This window comes from Dipodomys spectabilis, unplaced genomic scaffold (assembly GCF_019054845.1).
Source record: "Dipodomys spectabilis isolate Male_0828 unplaced genomic scaffold, ASM1905484v1 ptg000783l, whole genome shotgun sequence".
NCBI lineage: Eukaryota > Metazoa > Chordata > Mammalia > Rodentia > Heteromyidae > Dipodomys > Dipodomys spectabilis.
Genome location: NW_024871460.1, coordinates 225,302 through 246,552, shown reverse-complemented (window position 1 = coordinate 246,552; position 21,251 = coordinate 225,302). Strand labels below are relative to the sequence as shown.

Sequence of the window (21,251 nt, the reverse complement as noted above, 5' to 3'; positions counted from 1 at the left end):
CAGTGTACTCACAATTCTCCTTTCTCTCTTTTGGTGCCAGTACTAGAGTATGAACTCAGGGACTAAGTGCTGTCCCTGAGCTTTTTTGCTCAAGGTTAACACTCTACCACTTGAGCCATAACTCTACCTCCAGCTTTCTGCTGGTTAATTGGAGATGAGAGCCTCACAGACTTTCCTGCCCAAGCTGGGTTCTAAAGATGATCCTCAGATGTCAGCCTCCTGAGATGATCCTCAGATGTCAACCTCTTGAGTTGCTAAGATTACAGGCATGAGCCACCAGCGCCCGGCTGTGTGTGTGTGTGTGTGTGTGTGTGAAGTAGATACTGAGAGAGTCTGGTCCCTTTTCTCTCCTCCACATGGATCTATTTGTCCTTCCCTGAGGCTGTGATTACAGGCATGAGCCACCAGCGCCCGGCTCTGTGTGTGTGTGTGTGTGTGTGTGTGTGTGTGTGTGTGAAGTAGATACTGAGAGTCTGGTCCCTTTTCTTTCCTCCACATGAATCTATTTGTCCTTCCCTGAGGCTGTCACCAGAGCTAACCAGGTTCAGTTGCCCAAATCTTGGACTTTTTAGTCTCTAGAACCTCTTTTTTTCACAGAGATTTCTTTCAGAGATTCTGCATCAACTACAGAAAACAAATGATGACAGTTGACTCTTCTCTTTTGACCCTTCCCTGGGCCATTTGGGCTCCTGACCTCACCTGCCCTGGTTGCTTCTTTTGAATCCCTGCCTGTTATTCACACACTGGCCTTGTTTGGCACTGGTAAGAGAGCATCAGAGAGCCCTGCCTTCTCTGGTCTGTAGATTCCTGCAGCAGCCCTGGTCTTTAGCCACAGGGTACAGGTTGCTTCCTGTACTTCTTCACAGGTACAGGTAAAGGTTGCTTCCTGTATTTCTTCAATGTTGACAGTAGTAAGAATGATTAGCCCACTTGGAACCCTAGACTGGAAACAGAACAAACATCTTTTCAAATCACATCTGGTGTTGGCCCGCTACTACTATTTCTTGTGGTTTTGTATTGAGGTTTTTTGATGCATTATATTTGACCTCGAATTTATTTTTAGCAGTAAAGACAGTTCAATTAATGTCAAAACATGAAGGCATATATGCAGAGGATGGGGTTAGTGAGTCTGGAGGAAAATGTGCCTAATTTTATTTTATTTTTTCATAGAATCTGTCCCCCACCATGCACGGTGACACCCACACTCAGGAGCTTCCTCAGTGATGTTCCTTGAGGGCTCTGTAGAGGAGGGAGCAGTGGTCAGGTTCTCTGCAGAGAAAAACAGTGTTTCTGGGCCTTAGTCCAGCTTATCCAACAGCTGACTGCCCAGAGGAACAGCCATCATAGCTTAATGGTCTTCGTTATTACAGCTATCATTAGGGCCAAGGTCAGGCTGTGAATCCTCAGTGCTCAGAATCTCCTCAGTAAGCTTTGTGATTCTTTTCCTAACACCAGCTCTTCTCTCTGGTTGGGTCATGATTTCCAGGAATGTTCTCAGTGTTCTTTGGCTGGCATCATGAAATGCACAAAGGGCATGTATAGGAACCATTTTCTTGACTTACTTGATTTTTCTGGACATGATATTGACCTAGAAAGTGAAAATGGAGATGACCGCCAGTGGCTTATGCTTGTAAATCTAGTCACTCAAAAGGCTGCTTTGGATCTCCTTGGCTTTCAGTGCATTCTCCTCCCTGTTGATGGTTAGAACATAGTATTTCCCTTCCTTCCTGTTTTTCTATCTTCCTGCTGTAAGCATGATGCTGAATGGTTAAATGATTTCCATCTTTAAAGACTTTAAAATATACTTGTCACCTCTGTCCTCAGAGAAGCCAAAGCAATGGAAGATGAAGATGGATACATACCTATGTCTGTCTGTACCTATATAAGTGCATATATAAAAAATATGTATCTTTCCATAGCTGTACCTATATGGGGAGGGTCTTCTACGGCTTTGGCTTATATAGTGTGAGAGGCTGTGAAGTCTGATCTTCTGTCTCCAACTGGAGACCAGGGTAACTAGTGGTGTAGCTAGAAGGTCAGAGAGCTGGAGGGGTACTGGCATAGATAACCATTCCAGTCTGAAGCTGAAGACAAGAAGACCAAGAAGGTTGCCCCAGCTCAAGCAGCCAGGTAAGATCAAATTCATCCTGTTCGAACTTTCACTGTTTTCTACTTACCTGTCAATCCTGATCCTCAAAGGACTACCTGATGATTAAACTTAGCAAGGGTGATCTGCTTTCCTAGGTCTACTGATTCCCATTACAATCTCACCACCTAGAAGCACTGCCTAACTAGCTGTCTGTGCTTCTGGGGGACTCGTCAAGTTGACACATTCATTGAAGCATCACATTGGGAGACACAGGTGAGTCCTGGGTACCACAAATGTCCTACTGTCTGTGACAGAATAGTGTCAGTGGTAGTAGTTGGGGTGGTACTAGTAGTCATCATGATGATGTGAAGATCGGGCCACTGGTACTACCAGTAGGGATGGTAGAAATGATACTAGCCCAGACTGTTCCTCAGGGACTCCAAGCTTTGAGTGCACACTCTCATTTACTCTTGACAGCCTGCAAGGACATGGAGTAGTTAAGAACTGCTCTCAAGAGAAGAAAGGAAGGTTGGATGCTAGTGGCTCACACCTGTAATCCTGACTTGAGGCTGAGAACTAAGGAGTGTGGTTTGAATCCAGCCCAGGCAGGAAAGTCCATGAGACTCCTCTCTCCAGTTAATCAGTGAAAAGCCAGAAATGGAGCTGAGACTCAAGTGGTAGAGACCAATCTTACCCAAAAGAGCTAAGGAATGGAGCCTAGACCCTGAGCTCAAGCCCCTGTACTAGCACTGAGAGGGGTGGGGGGAAGAGAGAGAGAGAAAAGGATTCTTCCTATGGACTGTATGATTCTCATCAAGTTGAGCAGTTGGTGCTCTGGGATTTTGCATAATTTTAAATTCTTTTTATTTTTTTTTATTTTTTAAGGTTAAGGCCCATAAGAAGACCAGTTACTCAGTTGGTTTAAGTGCCACTCATTTGGCTACTTCTATCCTGTTACAGCTTTTACCATCATTCCCCTGGGGCAGATTCCAGCTCTGTCCAGGTCTTACCTTTTGCCTTTTATTCTTCTCAGTTCCAGGTTTCTAAGGAGCTGGAATAAGCTTGCTGTCCAGGCCAGTGGGGCCTGGAGATGACCCTCTATCGCTTGTCCGCCTCGTATCTGGGTGAAGGCACTTGGTTGTTCCGAGCCTCTTTTCCTTCTCTGCAAAATGGCTTTTTCTTAGGACAAGGTGACATCATTCATTGCCTGTGACTCTTCAAGGCTTCAGATGCTCTACCAGTGGGGGCAGAGCTAAAGCCTGTACAGGCCGTTGATTTCAGGCCTTTGGACCTGATCTTCCTCATCTGTATGTGAAAGCACAGCTTGGGTTGGCTACATCAGTCTCTCCCTAACTCACGGTTTCACTCATGTACCATCTGCTTTCTACACTGATGAACTGTTAGGGCTTAATGGTGGCAGAGCCATGGTGTCCCCTGGGGAACTGAGGCTGAAGGGGATGTCCCCGTGTCAGATATTACAGGAACCCTTTCCACGTCCACTCCTTCGTGAGCATAGTGGAACAAAACACTTCCCACACTTTCCCACAACACACTTGATTTTCAGAAGAGATTTGCATTTTCATAAAGTTGTAAAGGTAGTTCTGAATTTCCCATACTCCTTGTACCCGTTTTGTCTATTACTATTTGTTTTTGCCACTCCTGGGGTTTGCACTTGCTAGACAGGTACTCTACCACTTAAGCCTTGCCTCTAGTTCCTTTCAGCATTTTTTTGGGGGGGTGTTAATCTTGGGGCACTGTCTCTGAGCATTTTGCTCAAGGCTTAGTGCTCTATTAGTTGAGTCACAGCTTCACGTCTGGCTTGTTTTGGTTATGAGTCTCATGGCTTTCCTGTCCAAGTTGGCTTTGAACTGCAAGTCTCAGATCTCATCCTCTTGAGTAGCTAGGATTACAGGTATGAGCAACTGCCTGGGGCAGTGGAATTCCTCCTTGTGCTTCCCCGTGTCACTGGGGATGCCAGGCCTATACCAGTGTGCCCTGCTATTGGTTGAGTTGGAGTCTCATGAGTTTTTCTTTGCCCAAATCAGCTTCGAGCGGTGATCACCTGCTCTCCGTCTCCCAAGTAGCTATAATTACAGGCTTGAGCCTGTGCCTGGCCCCTTTTGTCTGTTACTACCATCAGTACAGTACATTTGTTACTCTTAATAAACCAATAAACTGTTACCTACTGAGTCCTTGCTTTTATTACATTCCTCTAGTACCCACTGTTCTTGGCTCCTGTCTAGAACCCCATTGGACATTTAGTCCCCTTGTCACTTTAGGATCATATAGGCTGAAACAGTTTGTCACTTACTCTTTGTTTTTGGTGACTTAGTTTGCAGGAGTATTGTCTGGCCTTCTATGTAGTGTCTCATAACTTTCCTGAATTTGTGTGTGTGTGTGTGTGTACCAGTCTTGAACTCAGGGCCTGAGTGATGTCCCTGAGCATTTGTGCTCAAGGCTAGTGTTCTACCACTTGAGCCATAGCTCTGCTTCTGGCTTTTTGGTGGTTAATTGGAGATAAGTCTCATGGGTTTCCTTGCCTGGGTTGGCTTTGAACCACTATCCTCAGATCTCAGCCAATTAAGTAGTTAGGGTTATAGATGTAAGCAACCAGCCCCCAGGCTATGTCTGAATGCTTTTAATTCTCATTACTGGATTGCAATTACAGGTTTGGGAATGAAAAGCGGAGGTAAGGTGCCTTGGTAATGACATCATGTCAATATGATTTGTCAATAATGACATTAAATTTGATTTCCTGTCTGTGAAGAATTTGTCTTTCTCCAGTGTTAAGATACTTTTTGTTTGTTTAGTTAATCCCTTTCCATATTGTACTCTGTAGAGGGAAGGTACTGTGAATAGCTCAGGTTGAAGGAGTGGAGATTCTTCTTGGTGGATAGCAGAAGTATGCAAACTATTTGCCATTTTTCTTATTATTATTTTTTTTTGGGGGGGGTCCGGTCATGAGGCCTGAACTCTGGGCCTGGGCGCTGTCCCTCAGCTCTTCAGCTCAAGGCTAGCATTCTACCACTGAGCCACCTTCCCAGCCCCTATTTGCAATTTTTCTGCATGGGAGATCAGTCTATTCTCTCATACTTCTTCGTTTAGGTTACTAAGGACTGTAGAGTTTAAAAAATCATTTTAATCTCATTTGGATTATTATCCTATTGGACGTTATTTTGTTGCTCAAAATTTTCCTGCTTTGGCTTTACAGTTCTTTCAGGAACTTCCTGGGTTCTTCAGGCACAGCTTCTCGTGCTGGCTTTGATTTGTGTGGGACACTTTCACATTTACCAGCACGGTAAAACATGCCAGGCTGGTCTGGTACACTCTCCAAGAAGCCAGCCCTTCCTCTAGCCTGAGCATGCTCACCAAGAGTAATGGACTTGAAGTACAGTCCCTCTCCTGGTGGCCTTCTCAGTTGCGTTCTCAACTTCACCGTTATCAGGACCAGCTAGACAATGGAATCAGTACTGTGGTTCTGGTAAGACCATAGAGACCAAGGGAGACAGGACCTGTGGCCTGGCTTCAGGCTCATCCCTCTGTCTGCTCCAAGTGGTCAGGCACCTGTTTATGTGAGAAAAGCATCTTTTCCATCATACTTTGCTTCTTTTCTGTGACTTCATGAGAGCATTTTTTTTTTGAAGGGTTCCTCCTTTGGACAGGTGGCTTGCCCTTGTTAATTACATTTTAGTTACATACATCCTGTTTCTGAGCACTTTAATGAAGACATCCTGTGAAAAGCCCCCTGAATTTTGCTGATGGTGAACCTGAGCTCAGCCAATGCGAGCAGAGGGGCGGGGCCTGCCTGGGGTAGGGCTAAAAAGGGAGCAGCCTTCCTGCTCTGAGTGCTTGTTTGCTAGAAATTTGGCTGATGGTGGACCCTTTTGCAGAAGTAAGCTTTGCCTTGCCGAGTTCCCTGTGAGTTAGTGTCGCTCTTCCTATGTGATACCCCAACATCCAGCGCTATTTCTAACACTGCTGCTTGGGTTCTGTGCCTAAGGAGTTGTGTCGGGATATGGTGGTGAGTGTCCGTGTGCATGCACATATAAAGGGGACAGTGGCCAGTCTGTGACCAGTGACTTCAGCCATCATGCACAGCAGCCCCTGGGTGTGCACCTGGCTGTTCAAAGGGAGACTGGAAGTGTCCTCCTCCAGCACAGGCTCCTCTTGTGCTGGCAGGGCCAGCACCTCAGTGTGGCTCTGCTCCGGCAGCATCGTTTCACTAGGGCTTTTTGTGCCAGCCACACACCCAGCCGCGCTGTTCTGTTCTGATCTCAGAGATGATGCCCTCCGCAGGACTCCCCTGCTCAGTTCTGAGAATCCCATCAGGAGATAGCTGCATCTTGGAGCCACTGTCCTTGTGTCTCTGTGCCTCTATATCCTTTCCACCACCCCCCAACCCCCCCTCCACCCCCCATGTAGACTCTTTCACATTCTATTCATGGCTTTGTTCTTTCCTAAAAGCCTATTAAGACAACCAGTGTGTGTCCTCTTCCTTAACAAGCCCTGAGAAACACCCAAGCTGTATGTCTGTAGGTCCTTCCCTCCCTTCCTTTGTTCATGGAGCCACATTCAACTCAACACCTGGAGACCCAGAATGCTGTCACCCACATCTCCTGGGTCCCTTTGCCAGGAAGCCTGATTTCCCATCTGCAAGCCCACCATGTTAAGGGGGAAGAGTGGTGTGCCCCTGTATTCCACAGCCTGCTACGCACAGAGGTGAGGCTGTGGGTTTTCCACCATGATCAACTGTCCCCAGGGTGGGCCGGGCGCCCGTGCCTGCAGGAGTGTGTGTGACCATGTAGGATGGAAAGAATCTTTTGAGAATAGACCAGGGCTGTGCTGACAGGGGAAGTGAGGCTGGGCTGGAGAGAACACGTGGGCTGGGTGCTTCTTGGGGGGTTTCCTCCACACAGAGGGCCCCCAGCAGGCTGACTGACAGCTTCCTGTGACCTGTAGATTCACTCAAATTCACACCGCTTACTTTCTGCCACTCAGCGAGCACAAAGCGGTTGCCTGGGGGAACAGAACCAACTCTCCTTTCTTTTTTCTGTTTTTTTTCTTTACTCCATTTGGATACCACAAGTAACAGAAATTTATTTCTCACAGTGCTGGAGGCTAAAAGTCCAAGAGCCGCATGCAGGTAGTTGTAAATGTTGGGTAAGAGCTCAATTTGTGATTCACAATCAACGGTTTTTTCTCCCTGTTCTTCATATGGCAGAAGGAGAGCCAGAGAGCACTCTGGGACATCTTTTATAAGGAGCAGAGTCGAATTCATGAAAGCTCCATTTTGTCACTGCCCATTTTCCTCCAGTTAAGAATACAGCATAGAGCCGGGCACCAGTGGCTCAAGCCTGTAATCCTAGCTACTCTGGAAGCTGAGATCTGAGGATCATGGTTCAGAGCCAGCCTGGGCAGGAAACTTCGTGAGACTCTTTATCTCCAATAAACCACTAGAAAACTGGAAGTGGTGCAGTGGCTCAAGTGGTTGAGCGCTTGCCTTGAGCTGAAGAGCTGAGGGACAGCGCCTAAGCCCAGAGTTCAAGCCCCATGAGCGACCAAAAAAAAAAGAAAAAAAGAGTACAACATAGAATATTCAGACAATTCAGACTATAGCAGCCCTTAAATGTGTGCATTGAATTCACTTTTCAGGCATGAAGCTAGTTGTAAAACATTTACGAATTAGGAACCACACCACATTTGTATTAACATTTGTGTGTGTGTGTGTGTGTGTGTGTGTGCGTGCGTGCGTGCATGCGCGTGCGCATGTACACGCACACGTGCATGTGTGTGCTCATGCCCGAGTCCTGAGGCTTGACCTCAGGGCCTGCTCACAGTCCCTGAGTGTTTTAGTTCAAGGCTGGTGCCTTGTGAGCTACAGCTCTCCTTCTAACTTTTGGGTGGGTTGTTGGAGATAAGGATTTCGTGGACTTTCCTGCACAAGCTAGCTTTTAATCATCATCAGATCTCAGCCTCCTGAGTGGCTTGAATTACAGGCATGAGCTGCTGGTGCCTAGCTTTGGTCTGGCTCTTGATCTTTCTCAGTATTGTTCTAACTTTTAAAGATCTATGATTGGAGGCTGGAAATGAGGCTGGGTGGGGTTTTGGACAATTCAAACTCTTTGGTCTTTTCCAAATAGCCACCCCTAGAAATAGCATCAGATTGATATGTTAGAATCCTAACTGTTCCATCTTGTACTTTTGCCTATTGCTACATGTAGCTCTGTGTCGGTTAAACCTCAGACACTCTTTCCATGGTCAGGTGTATCCAGAGTTCTTCTGCCTCTGTCTGTACCCACCTGACCTGATGAGGTTGTGACAGCTCTGTCTGGCTATCTTATTCCAATGCTAAGCCTTCTGGTGGGATGTGATTTGTGGGAGGGGAGTGAGTATTCCCTCTTGTGCTAGGTGGGGTGAAGGTGGTGAAGATGGCCCTAGTTAGCCATCACTAAAAATCCTCAGTGTGCCACATCAGGAGGCCCAGGGGACTTCCTTCCCACTACATCTCTTGGCTAAGCTACCGACTGCTAGGCTTCTGTACTGTAAAGTGTCTGTTTTTCTCTGAGTAGGTATCGTGTTGGGAGGTACTTTAGAAGCACACAAATAGTTTACTTCTCATCATACTTCCCCTGAACTAATTTTAACACCCATTGAAAATTCTTGTCCCAAGCAGTTATTACTCTGGTGTTTGCCAAAACGGTGAGTTTCTTTTTCCATCATGACTTCTACATTCATGAATTCAAGTTCTACTGTAAAGATGAACTTTCTTTTTCCATTTAAAAAGTATCTTCTTTACTCTGGACTCATGGCTTCCTATTTACAAGCCATACTGCATGGTGGTAATTAGGAAGTTTTCTGGGATTTGGCTATTAGGATACCCTCCACATTGAGGTCTATGTCCTGGATTTTGACATTCCCACATGCTCTGAGCTTCGTCTTCGTGACCCATTTTCACTGTATGTTTTGTCTTCCCTAGGCCTGGAGACAACAGGCTTCTTTGGTATTCTTGCTAGAACTTAATTATCTAAATTTTATAAGGGGGAATTATCAGACGAATCTAAATGGAGAGGTCAATCTACAGCGTGATTAGTCAGGAGACAATGAACGCCAGAGGAGTGATTTCACATTCAAAGGGACAAAGGCATGTGACAGCTAAATATAGCTTGTACCATTGGATCAGATGCTGCTGGTAAAATTCGAATGAGGTTTCTTGATTTGCAGTTGTATTTTACTGAAGTTCTTTTCTCAATTCAATCCAATGACCGCGCTGGGATAACATAAGCTAGCAGTGTTTGACAAGTCAGAAGCTTATATAGGAATTTTCTTTTATTTCATTAATGTGAGATTATTTCAAAATGAAAATTGAAAATCAATATACAATATAATAAGAAACTCATCGGATCTAATACGAACTGGTAGCCATCAGAAATTTATTGTATTGAGAAAGACAAATTGTCCTAGAGTTCATGTAGAACTGACACATTTTATTTTTTAAACAAGAGAGAACAATATATAGTACTTAAACGTATTTCTCTACACTTAGGATTAGTTCTGAGAAGGGGATGTTTTCCCCATTAACAGCCATTTCTAGGAAATGTGATTGGAAGTTGTGAGACACTGGGGGGCTTTTACTTGCTGATATTTTTTCACACAAAGGGCATATGTTAGAATGGGAGGGAGGGTTGGGCATGAGTGTGCCTGACACACGTGTGATGATTTAGAGGCCTCTGTGCGCAGCCCCTTTTCCGCTGTCTTCTCTGCACACAGTTTTGGTCAGGGGACATTAACTTCTGGATACTTTTTAGCCAGTTTTCCGCATCTGATCCATCTTTCATGGATGAAAAGTGGACACAAAGATAGTTGTTGCCTTTGTTCAAAGCTGGCACCACTTTATGCAATCGACCAGATGTGTACCTTTGAAAACTTTTAAGGAAAACTTTATTCCTAATCTTGTTGTCAATTCTGTCTCCCCAGAAGAGTTTAAGTTAGAAATTTACCAGTTAGAGTCATTACATTTGCTCCATTAAAAAGCAGTGGTTTAGGGGCTGGGAAGGTGGCTCAGTGGTAGAGTGCTTGCCTTGCATGCCTGAGGCCCTGGGTTCGATTCCTCAGCACCACATAAGCAAAAAGAAAAAAGCCGGAAGTGGTGCTGTGGCTCAAGTGGTAGAGCGCTAGCCTTGAGCTGAAGAGCTGAGGGACAGTGCCCAGGCCCAGAGTTCAAGCCCCATGATCGGACCCAAAAAAATAAAATAAAAAATAAAAAAGCAGTGGTTTAATGGTGTTTAGTATCTCAATCTACTTAGTAAGATAACTGTTGTGGTTCCTCCAAGAATGTGTGTGTGTGTGTGTGTGTGTGTGTGTGTTCATGCGCGTGTGTGCACACGCGCTCATAATGGGGCTTAAACTTGGGGCCTAGGTGTTATCCCTGAGCTTTTTTTTTTTGCCCAAAGTTAGTGCTCTACCACTTGAGCCACAGCTCTGTTTCTGGCTTGTTGGTGGTTCATTGGAGATGAGAGCCATACAGACTTTCCTGCCAGGACTGGCTTCCAACCACAATCCTCAGATGCTAGCCTCCTGAGTAGCCAGGATGACAGGAATAAGCCACCAGTGCCTGGCTCTCACAAGAATTTTTGATGATCAAGAGACCTGTGTAGTTATTGTAAAATTTCTTTTAGATGGATTTATTTTGTGGACAGGTTTGGTGTTTAGAGCAGATGCTACTTTGAGAAGAGGGGAAGGGAAGACAGAAGTAATGTTTCAATAGCTGAAAGCCTACTATATGCCCCGAGTTATTGCATACGTTGACCAATGTAGCCTCTTGATGCTAGGTGAAATTCTTCTAGTTTATCATTGAGCCCAACATATTAAAAAAGACATAACCCACAGGCTCTGAGTGTTCTCTGAGTTAGCTGCCATTTTCTCCTGCCAGTTCCTTACTCCTTTGAAGGCTTATTCTCTAGAATGCTTTTCACCACCCTCTTCAACATCCTGGACTGTCCCATAACTATGTTCTTGTAGCTCTAGAGCATTAATTTTATTTGTGCCTTCTGAGTTCCTCGGCCTTGCCGCTGTCTCCATGAATGGAACTCTTAGCTGTGGCTACAGTGGTGGTGAGAAGGAAATCGAGAATCTGAGGATGTCTTCATCAGGCCCGAGTGTGCTGGGCACGAGGTTGCGCGTTGTGTCGTTGCGTCTCCCATCGGCTCTCTGCAGTAGTGGGACTCATTGTGTGCCCAGGGTCTGAAATCTGCAGCCAGTCCCATCTGGGAACGGGAAGCGAAGGCAATACCTCACATGAGCTTTGCGTTTCCGAGTCATTTACAGGTTTAAGCTCTTCAGTGAGTTTTCACAGGGTAGAGAACACTAGCAAAGTATTTTTGCCACAAAATTATCACCATGTTTCTAGACATTATAAGTATACAGCTGAGTCAGCATTAATGCCCATTACCATTTTATGTAATAATTGAGCTAACTATGGAGTGTGAAAATATTGTTTCACAGCTCCAAAGCATATAAAATATTAGATGCCTGCTTAATTCATCAGTAGAAACATTTTTGGAGACTTAAAGGTAAAAGATAAAGGGAGGAAAAAAAATCTATTTTTCACCAAATATAACTTCCCAATAAGTATGGCTAAAGAAGCCAGGCTCTGGAGGTTCACACCTGTAATCATAGCTACTCAGGAGGCTGAGATCTGTGAATCGCAGTTTGTAGCCAGCCTCTGCAAGAAAGTCCATGAGACTCTTATCATTTAACCCCCAGAAAATCAGAAGTGGCGCTGTGGCTCACGTAGTAGAGTGCTAGCCTTGAGCTGAAGAGCTGAGGGACAGTACCCAGGCCCAGAGTTCAATATCCACGACTGACAAAAAACAAAACAAAAAACGAAACACCAAAAAACAAGTATGGCTAAAGAAACAGCAAGATAAATTATTAAGAAATGTTTGGTTACAAATTGTTTTAACTACAATGAAAAAGTGCCTCATAACAAAAGACATCTATCTTTCAAAACATTTACTGCTTAAATGACTACTCTATTGGTCCCGCATAACACACAGGGTCGATCATAGAAGAAATTACTTGCCAGTCCAGTCCTAGGCCCTCCCTAGTCAATTGTACCCAAAGGGGAAACATTAATTGAACTGCAAGCCGTTTTTGTCTAAAGGCATCAAAGACATACTGATGTCATTAACTGGACCTTTCACCAGAATGCTGTAATTTCTCAAAATCAATGTTTTTCAAAATAACATCACTACATGAGACTTTGACAGTTTGAAGAGTCTCCTAACATTTGGTTGATCCAATAAAAAGCTCATTTGTGTCAATCCTTATGGTATCTGTATGTGAATATGAGTGATGTAAACATAAAGATAAATAGACAAATGATTATGTAGTATAGTCCCCATCTTCAGTGCTTGAGATGACCAAAGCGGTAAACCATACCATGTCAAAGATAGAATACTAGCTCTTTCCTACTAGGTTCCCCCCCACAAGCTTGTTTCAGCTTGTTCATCTTGTTAAACTTGTCTGCAATTGTTAAGATTTACAGTCGGAACACTCATTGTACATGTGCGATAAAGGAAGTGGGAAATGTGAAATTGGTCTTGGGGAGGATCCGATGGGATGAGGATGAATGGTGGAAGAGGAGATGCAGATCAAGAAGCAATGGACACAGAAATGGACATGTTAAATTGTAGCTCACTGTGCAGCCATTTGAAGGTTAGAAAAAAAAGTAATTTTCTGGAAGTTAGAGAAAATCAGACAAAAGATCTGGATGTGTATGTATGTTTATATATTTATATTTAGTCTTCAATTTATTTTTAATTATATTTAAATAATTGTACAGAAGAGTTTTAGATAGATAGATAGATAGATAGATAGATAGATAGATAGATAGATAGATAGATAGATAGAGCTGGTCCTAGGGCTTGAAATCAGGGCCTGGGTGTTGTCCCTGAGTTTTTTCTGCTCAAGGCTGGCACATTACCACTTGAGCTACACCTCCACTTCTGGCTTTTTTGGTGGTTAATTGCAGGTAAGAGTTTCATGGACTTTACTGTCTAGGTCAGCTTTGAACAAGAATCCTTATATCTTAGCCTCCTGAGTAGCTAGGCTCACAGGCATGAGCCACTGGGACTAGCTAATTATATTTTTATTATCATTAAGGAGTTGTACAAAAGAGATTCAACAAAACAGTTTATGAATACAGTGCATCTTGATTGATGTTTCCCCTTTCGTCATTCTCCCCTTCCCTCCCAGCCTTTCTGTTCCCATTTTTCTTAATTTTGTAGGCTATGCCTTGAATTTTAAGCTGCATTCTTCCCCTGAATAGATAATGTTTAAAAAGCAAGAACAAACTTGATGAAAGTCACATGTATAAGACCAGGCAATAAAATTATTTTCAAGGAAAAAAAATGCATGTATCCTGTTGGGTTATTTTGACACCCAATCTTTCTAGCATCGTTATTGGTAAGATTCTGACATAGGAAATGGATTACAGCAAGAAGCATATAGTACAATAGAGCATGAATTTTGGAAAGGCAATAGATAAAAATTGTATTTCTAAGCCTGAACAGCAGGAATCTTTTTGCTAAGTGTTGAGTCCATTGCCAGGAACACAAAAGGAGAAGTTGTCCTTCTGCTGAGCTAGACTAGGAACTACAGTTCTATCCAAACTGCTTTTCAGCATTCCAGTAGAGCCATCATTGGACTGGTTTAGTACATCTCTGTGTGACTGACGTGTACCTCAAGCTAGAGCCTCCTCTCATATTCCCGCTTCCATGGCTGGACAGTAAGGAAGCCTCTTTTCTGTTAGTGTTGGGGCTTGAATTCCAGGCCTGGTTACTGCACTTGAGCATTTTTGATCAAGGCTGATCTGCTACCATTTGAGCCACATTGTACTTCTGGCTTTTTGGTGGTGACTTGGAAATAAGTAAGCATCTCACAGACTTTCCTGCCTAGGCTGACTTTGAACCATGATCTCAGATCTCAACCTTTTGAGTAGCTAGTATTACCTGCATGAGCCACTGGCACCTGACTTTAAGGAAACCTAATTTGACTGAATTTAACAGTTGTCTCATGGATATTGGGGACGAATTTTAGGAAGATTCTTCTCCAGTGTATTGCCTCATGTTAAAGCTCCATAGCTGTTTTATCTTACAGGTAGGTGGAGTAGGGGAGGGAAGCTGGCCATATTTCATCCCACTTTGCAGTTCATGCTTAGACCACACACACTAGACTTCTCCCAAGTCTTGTAGCCCATTGAAAAGCATTCTGATGCACAGCTAGCTGCTTTGCCAAATTAAAGTTTTTCAGACTTAATCTGTCAGCAAGACCTGGGACTTTGATGGTGAGTCTATTAAAAGGTCAATCTGGTTCCTGGTCACCTTTTTTTTTTTTTTTTCTACACAGGAACCAAGAGTGTCTTTGGCTCTCATCTTCAGGACCAACGATGGCTATCTTTGATAAGCAGCAAGCGGGGTGAGGGAGGATGACACTTAGAAAGACACATATCTCCTGTCGACAAGCCTTGTGAGTGGAAGGCAGTCATGCCAGGGGCCTTGGTTTTCACCTGTGGGTTTATGAGGTGCCATCATTTGAACATCTGCTCTGGACTGAGAGAAGTGTGTGGCTTCTCCACCCCACATCTCACTAACTTGCTCTCGCTTCCATAGCAGAAAACAAGATCCAGTTTCCTAAGGGCTAGTGCATTTGCCTGCCATGCTTACAGGTCCAGAGACCCAGTCCACCTTCGTGTCTGTCTGTGTCTGCCTCCTCCTCTGGGAAATGGAGATGATCATGCTAGTTCCCTTATAAGGATGATGTATGTACTAACTCAGGATTGTGGTTGGCTGGTGGACAGCTGGACTTCATACCTAGTTACAGGTCCACACTGATAGGATCATTGCCAAGAGGTAGGAAACCAGTTTCTTCATTTTTCTGTAATGAGCATGGTTCATTCATTCATTTAGTCCAGAGCAGTGTAAACAACACACGTCTCAGCGTTTCATGTTAGAGCCGTACAGATGAATGCCCCTTTATAGAGTCTTCCCAGTCTTTCTGGAAATGAGATCCCTAAGTCGGGAAATCACAGTTGCTATTATGGCTTCTCTAATGATGAATGGGGGTTCAGGGGCTTGTGGCCCCTAAAACAAGTCTTTTCTGAAAGCCTGGTTTTTCTTTTTCTGTTTGTTTGTGCCGGTACTGAGGCTTGAACTCAGGACTTTGCACTCTTGATCAGCTTTTTGCTCTCATGGCTAGTGTACTACCACTTGAGTCACATCACTGGTTGTGCTTTTTTTTTTTGCCTGACCAGGCTGGCTTCCTGAGTAGCTAGGATTGTAACTGGGAACCACTAGCACCCAATAATCCCCTGTTTGTCAATGTACAACTCTGTGTTTTTGTGTGTAATTACCCCACACACGCCCCCCCCTCCCCCGAGTTTTAGTCAGTGCCTGACCTAGCAAGTGCACAGTAATATATAGTATGGTTGCACACAGTGTGGCAACAGAGTGTATAGCTTTTCTTGGGAGTTTATCTTCTTCTCCAAATAGGAGATTAGCTAATATTATGATGTTCTCAATTAATACTGCCTTCTGGAATCCTCTAATGAGCACAGAAACAATTTTCCCCTCATTGGAGCTACCTGGGAAGGTTCATTGTTTTGTGACTTTCTCAGACTCTCATCATTGCTAGAAGCTGACTAATTTGGAGGAGGGAAGTTAGGGTTTTAAAATGCCCCTCTTTGTACATCTGGCCTCACTGTCAAATCGCGAGTTGTTTCAGGTAAATTCTTTGGCTGGTGTGAATCAGCTTGACCATGTCTGGTAGTGTAGGTGGTGGTGATAATGAATTGAACAGAGAATACAGACAGGGGCAGGGAACATGGCTCTTGAACCCAGTGGGTAGAGAAGATGGGCGTTTTAGTCCATTTCACAGTAATGAGAAGGCGGCTTTGAGAATGATCAGTGACATCCACGACCTCATTTACCTCTGTTTCCTTTGAAAATGAAATAATTGTAGGTGGACTGAACCAACTCCCACCCCCACCCCCCCAAATGGGAACTTCAACAGGACAGCTACTGATAGATGCAACTCAGCTGTTTTTAGAGTGCTGTGTTCTTCCAGAGTAATGTTGCCCTGGACTCTTCTTTTGGACTCTGTGTGCATTTCAACTCTTGGCATGTCAGCAACTAGATATTTGGGAAAGACCATAGATTGTACAAACTTTCCAAGAAACAAGTAGAAACCAGCACATTTCCAGCAATGTATCCTTTAGTTCAGCTTCCTATTTGGAGCTTCAGTTATCCTATTCAATTATGAAAGCACGTGAACTCTAATGTGATCATCCTAGGTGACACCTCAACTTGGTTTTGAGATTGATTTTTTTTTTTTCTGTTGAGTCTTTAGAATGGACTGGCTTCTTTCTACAAAGGGCTAGAGCGTGGATGGTCCAGGTTCTGCCCATCACTCTAGCTAGACACGTAACAAATACGTACAGCTGTGCGCCATCAACACTATTAGTTGCACAGTGGAATTTGAATTTCACAGAATCATATCTGTCAAAGAATACTATTCATTCATCTTTTGATTTTTTTTTCTCTCCCAACTTTTTTTTTTTCTGTCAGTTGTGGGGCCTGAACTCTGGGCCTGGGCGTTGCTGTCCCTCAGCTCTTCAGCTCAAGGCTAGAGTCTACCACTTGAGCCACAGCACCACTTCCAGCTTTTTCTGCTTCTGCGATGCTGAGGAATCAAACCCAGAGCCTCATGCATGCAAGGCAAGCACTCTACCACTGAGTCACCTTCCCAGCCCTTCTCCCAACTATTGAAAAATGTAAAAATAATCCATTTGAGCCGGGTACCAGTGACTCACACCTGTAATCCTAGCTATGCAGGAGGCTGAGATCTGAGGATCACAGTTCAAAGCCAACCCAGGCAGGAAAGTCTGTGAGACTCTCATCTCCAATTAACCACCAGAAAACCAGAAGTTACACTATGGCTCAAGAGGTAGAGCACTCGCCTTGAGCTGAAGAGCTCAGGGACAGCGCCCAGGCCCAGAGTTCAAGCCCCATGACTGACACCCCACCCTCCCCCCCCAAAAAATCCATTGTAGCTCATAGGCCAAATAGAAAAAACTATTTACCTTGAAGGCTAGGTAGTTGTCTAACTGTTCTTAAACACTATTAGTAAAAGTAAAACAATTCAGCAAAAGATAGATTTAAGAAATCCCAGGACCTAGCACTATTTAAAAAAAAATCATTGAAATAATCCCAGAAAGGCACTCATGGTCATGTGGGCTGTTCCTGTATTCCTATAGTTAATTTATCCCCTAGAGAATGTGCAGTGGACATCCACCTGTGACTGAGGGTAGATTTGCATTCCAAGTCTAACAGGCCACCATGAAGCTGAGTTGCGATTTACACACACCTGTCTTTTGCTGTCCTCTTGTAGATCGTGTTGGGCTTCATTCTGGAAGAAGGAATACTGCATAGATTCTCCATACCGGTACCACGGAGATACTTTTGGGGAAGAAAGAAAAATGGTCATACAGAGCTGTTCCTTCAATGCACTTACACTTGAATAAGCTACATAGGCGACAGGCTCTATGGAGCTATCCTGGCTAGAAAAATCATGGCTTCCCTCATCAACACTCCAGTGCAGAGACATTGAAGTACAGAGCAGTTGCTGTAAAGGTCCTTGTGAGGACCAGTGCCTTGCTTTCCTGAGTCAGGAGCTTCCTTCTTAGATTTCAGGACCATGGAGAATGTCGAAGAAAGGCCTTCAGAGGGTGTCTGGTCATCATCTCCCTACCTGCTTATGGATGGAGGAGCACAGACTCGATGGAGGATGAATGGGGGGCTGGTGAAAAGCCACCAGACTTCACATCCAGGTGTCTTTACCAGAAGACAGTGTTTGGTTTTGAATCAAGATCCTAAGGTGCTGTATTGTTGTATTTCCACACATTGTGTCTAGAAGTCTCGAGGACCTTCCTGAAGAGAGCTGGAGAGTGGATGAGCAGTAACCATGGCAAAACAGACAGGTAGGTCCATGACACACCAAGATGCTGCTGTCAGGTTCGTGAGATGATCAGTCAGCTGCGTCTTCCTTAATTTTTTTTTAATGTAAAGTTATAGCACCTAGCTGCTACCTGGCTCATCTGTATTGGCAACCATGTCAGCCTGTCTCCTGTCAGATAAGAGCTCTGTCTCAGGGAGGGGGTGCTCACTTCCCCAAATCAGACGTAGCTGTGCATATGTTTGAGGTGCAGGTCACACTCTGCTCGTCCATGCGCCGGGAGTGGGTAGAATAGCAGCTCCACTGACCCTCCTGTACCCTGGAGGTCAGTTAGTGATCCTATAACTAGGTAGGTCTGTCTCAGATCCCTTTCCTGTGAATCTATAAAAATACTGGCCGCACTGGTATTTATAACCATGAAAAATCAGAAATAGGCTAGGGCTGATAGTACATACCAATGGATCTCATTGGGCTGGAGGCTGAGGAGGGCAGATCATGAGTTCAAGGCCAACCTCAGCTACACCGTGAGACTGTCTCAACAAAACAAAATAAGGAATTGGAAATTGCATTGATCTTCTATCATAGTGGGTGGTTGAAGGCCTTGTAGCATGTGTAAAGAATTTCTTCTCCAGCTATTTAAATGTGAAAATGATGGTTAAAAATGACTATATTATGTGACAGAGTTACAGGTTGCAAAATGTTCAAATGGCATGATAATGCAAAATGGAAAGAAAAAGATGCTGTGAAAGGTCAGATAAAACCACACACAGATACACACACAGACACACACACACACACACACACACACACACACACACACACACACACACACACGTCAGCAGGATGTTGTGATTAGCTTCTTGGGCCAGGCACCCAGACTGACCAGAGGTTCTGGTGTGAGGCTGACCTATCTCCATTACACGTCTGAGCATTTTCATCACTACATGTGATGCCATTTTAATGGCATCATTGTTGCTTCCCACAATGGCGTCCTGGGGAAATGCCAACTGGCGGTCACCTAAATGTGTCAGAAGGACCAATCATTGCTATAGGTGGCAACAGCAATGGAAGTTATAAGACAACAAGGAGTGTCTTCCTGGGGGACTGGCACTTTACAGTTTCTCCTCCTAAGGGAAGAGAACCCTCGTCCTGTCGCTGAGCGCCGTGGGCTGGGAAGAGCATTATAAATGAGAAAGCCCCAGGTCTGCAGGCTTTCCCTGGATCTGACACAGGGAGGAAGGGCTGGCCCTAGAGAAGCTAGCGCTCCTTGAGCATGATTCATAATGATTGCAGCAGATGGACCCTGAGGTCCGTGGCTCAGACTGCAGCTGAGAAAGCCCTCCCCTGAGGAGATGTGGCTGGCCTGGACCCTGTATTTCCCAGCAGGGGGGTGAGTGCTGAGCCTTCCCCCCCCCCCCCCCGCCCCCCCCCCCCCCTGGGCAGGGTTTCCAGTCTGCGCGCACACGTCAGAGCCCCTGCGTTTGTACCAGCTGGAAGCAGCCAGGATGTTTCTGCCGCCTCCCAGAAGAGCCTGGGAAGTCAGGGATTGGCAGGGAGGGGCTTGTTTCACACTCATTATTCTTTTATATGATGTGCAAGATAACAGAAAACATTAAATATTCCTGTAATCACACCAATTTATAAAACAACTAGCACAAACCAGAGAGAGTAACATGCCAGTCTGAAACACATCATCCCACCCCTTCTTGACAAAACTGGATTATCAGCCTGATAAGGTATATAAACCCAAGCGTATACATACTGTTAAGCTTACTAGGAGGGAAGAAAAGCTTTGCACTGTTGAGTTCTTATGTTTTTACGGTGCAATCCCACACTTGCTGATTTAAGACTATTAAGGATTTAAAATCAGCATTTGCAAAAATCCTTGAAAATTTAACAGCTGGTTTTGAACAAGCTCATATAGGCTCACAGATGTCTGTATCTTTTCCTTCCCTTTCATCTTAATCTTCTTCCTTTCTTCCCTCTTCTTCACCTTCCTTTTTTCTGGAATTGGAAACCGTATACCACTATTAATTACTCTGCCGGGAGTGTCCTTCAGACCTGCACATAGAGGCCCACTTGGCTCTATTGCTTGTGTAGTAGAATTTCCATGATGGTGTACCTCTTGTTTCTGGAACCTTCTTAGAAACGCAGACCTGCCTGCCAGGAGAGGAGCGAGTGACTGGCAGTGCTTCACATAGACGGGGCTGCGGTGCTGTCCACCTCTGCCTTCCCTTTGTGTTTCCTTAGCTTCTAGCCCATCAAGTTAGATTGAGACTCTTTTCTTCATTCCTCACCGTCTCCAGATTCTGAGAGAGAATCTTACTTTTTCTTGTGGCAAACCTTTTCTGATACTCTCCCATTCCCCAAGTACTCTCCAAGTGCCTCTCTTCATAATTCCTTAAAATCTAACATCCTACCATGCAGTGTCCATCAATAGACCTTCTTAGTTATTGAATGATGTGTCTTGTTTCTTGTTGAGAACCTCTGGGAGGCACAGAGATCACCAAACGTGTGCTCCCTCCTCTAGTCCCTAAGTGCTATTCTTACATAGGTAACTGTATTGCTTTATATGGCGAAAGTGTCTTTGTACATCCAATGAAGGTAACGTTACTAACCAGCTGATTCTTAATAAAGAAAGTGTCTGAAATTAACCGAGTGGGTCCATAATCACAAGGACCCTTACAAATAGAACTTTCTCTGATGGGATCAGGGGATGCTAGGAAGTACGTCAGGAGGGATACTGGGAGTGAGGAGATATAGATAAGCAATGGTAAGTTCAATGTAGAGACCTACATGTATGGACTGCAGAGAGGCCACTCTTTTCTCAGGTGGCCAGCAGCTAACAAAGCAACAGGCACATCCATCCTGCAGCCTCCGGCAACTGAATTCACCAACGACACAAAAAGCTTAGAGAATCCTTCCAGCACCTTCCTATAGGAGCCCAGGCAGCCCACACCTTACATTGAGCTCTGCTATTTGAGCAGATACTTCCGCCAAACTAGCCCACATTCTGATCCTCAGAACTGTGAGATAATTATACATGCATCGTTTTAAACTGAGTCTGTGGAGATCCATTAGTACAACTGTAGAAAGTCCCTATTAGAGTCTTAACAACTGGGAACACAGGCCCTGGGTCCCTCTTCTAACT

General features: G+C 44.5%; 1 long non-coding RNA gene across 3 annotated transcripts in view; it reads left to right on the top strand.

The window, feature by feature from the left end:
* The window catches only part of LOC122102458, a 125,341-nt gene that overhangs the window by 60,476 nt on the left and 43,614 nt on the right, over window positions 1-21,251 (top strand). The window contains exons 1-4 of one of the 3 annotated variants that reach the window (XR_006146494.1): window positions 446-2,130; window positions 2,245-2,362; window positions 14,498-14,617; window positions 17,537-18,125. This is a non-coding gene — a long non-coding RNA (uncharacterized LOC122102458). Of the gene's footprint in view, window positions 1-445; window positions 2,131-2,244; window positions 2,363-14,497; window positions 14,618-17,536; window positions 18,126-21,251 lie in introns of those variants that run through there. The other 2 variants (XR_006146493.1, XR_006146495.1) reach the window with 2 other exon arrangements.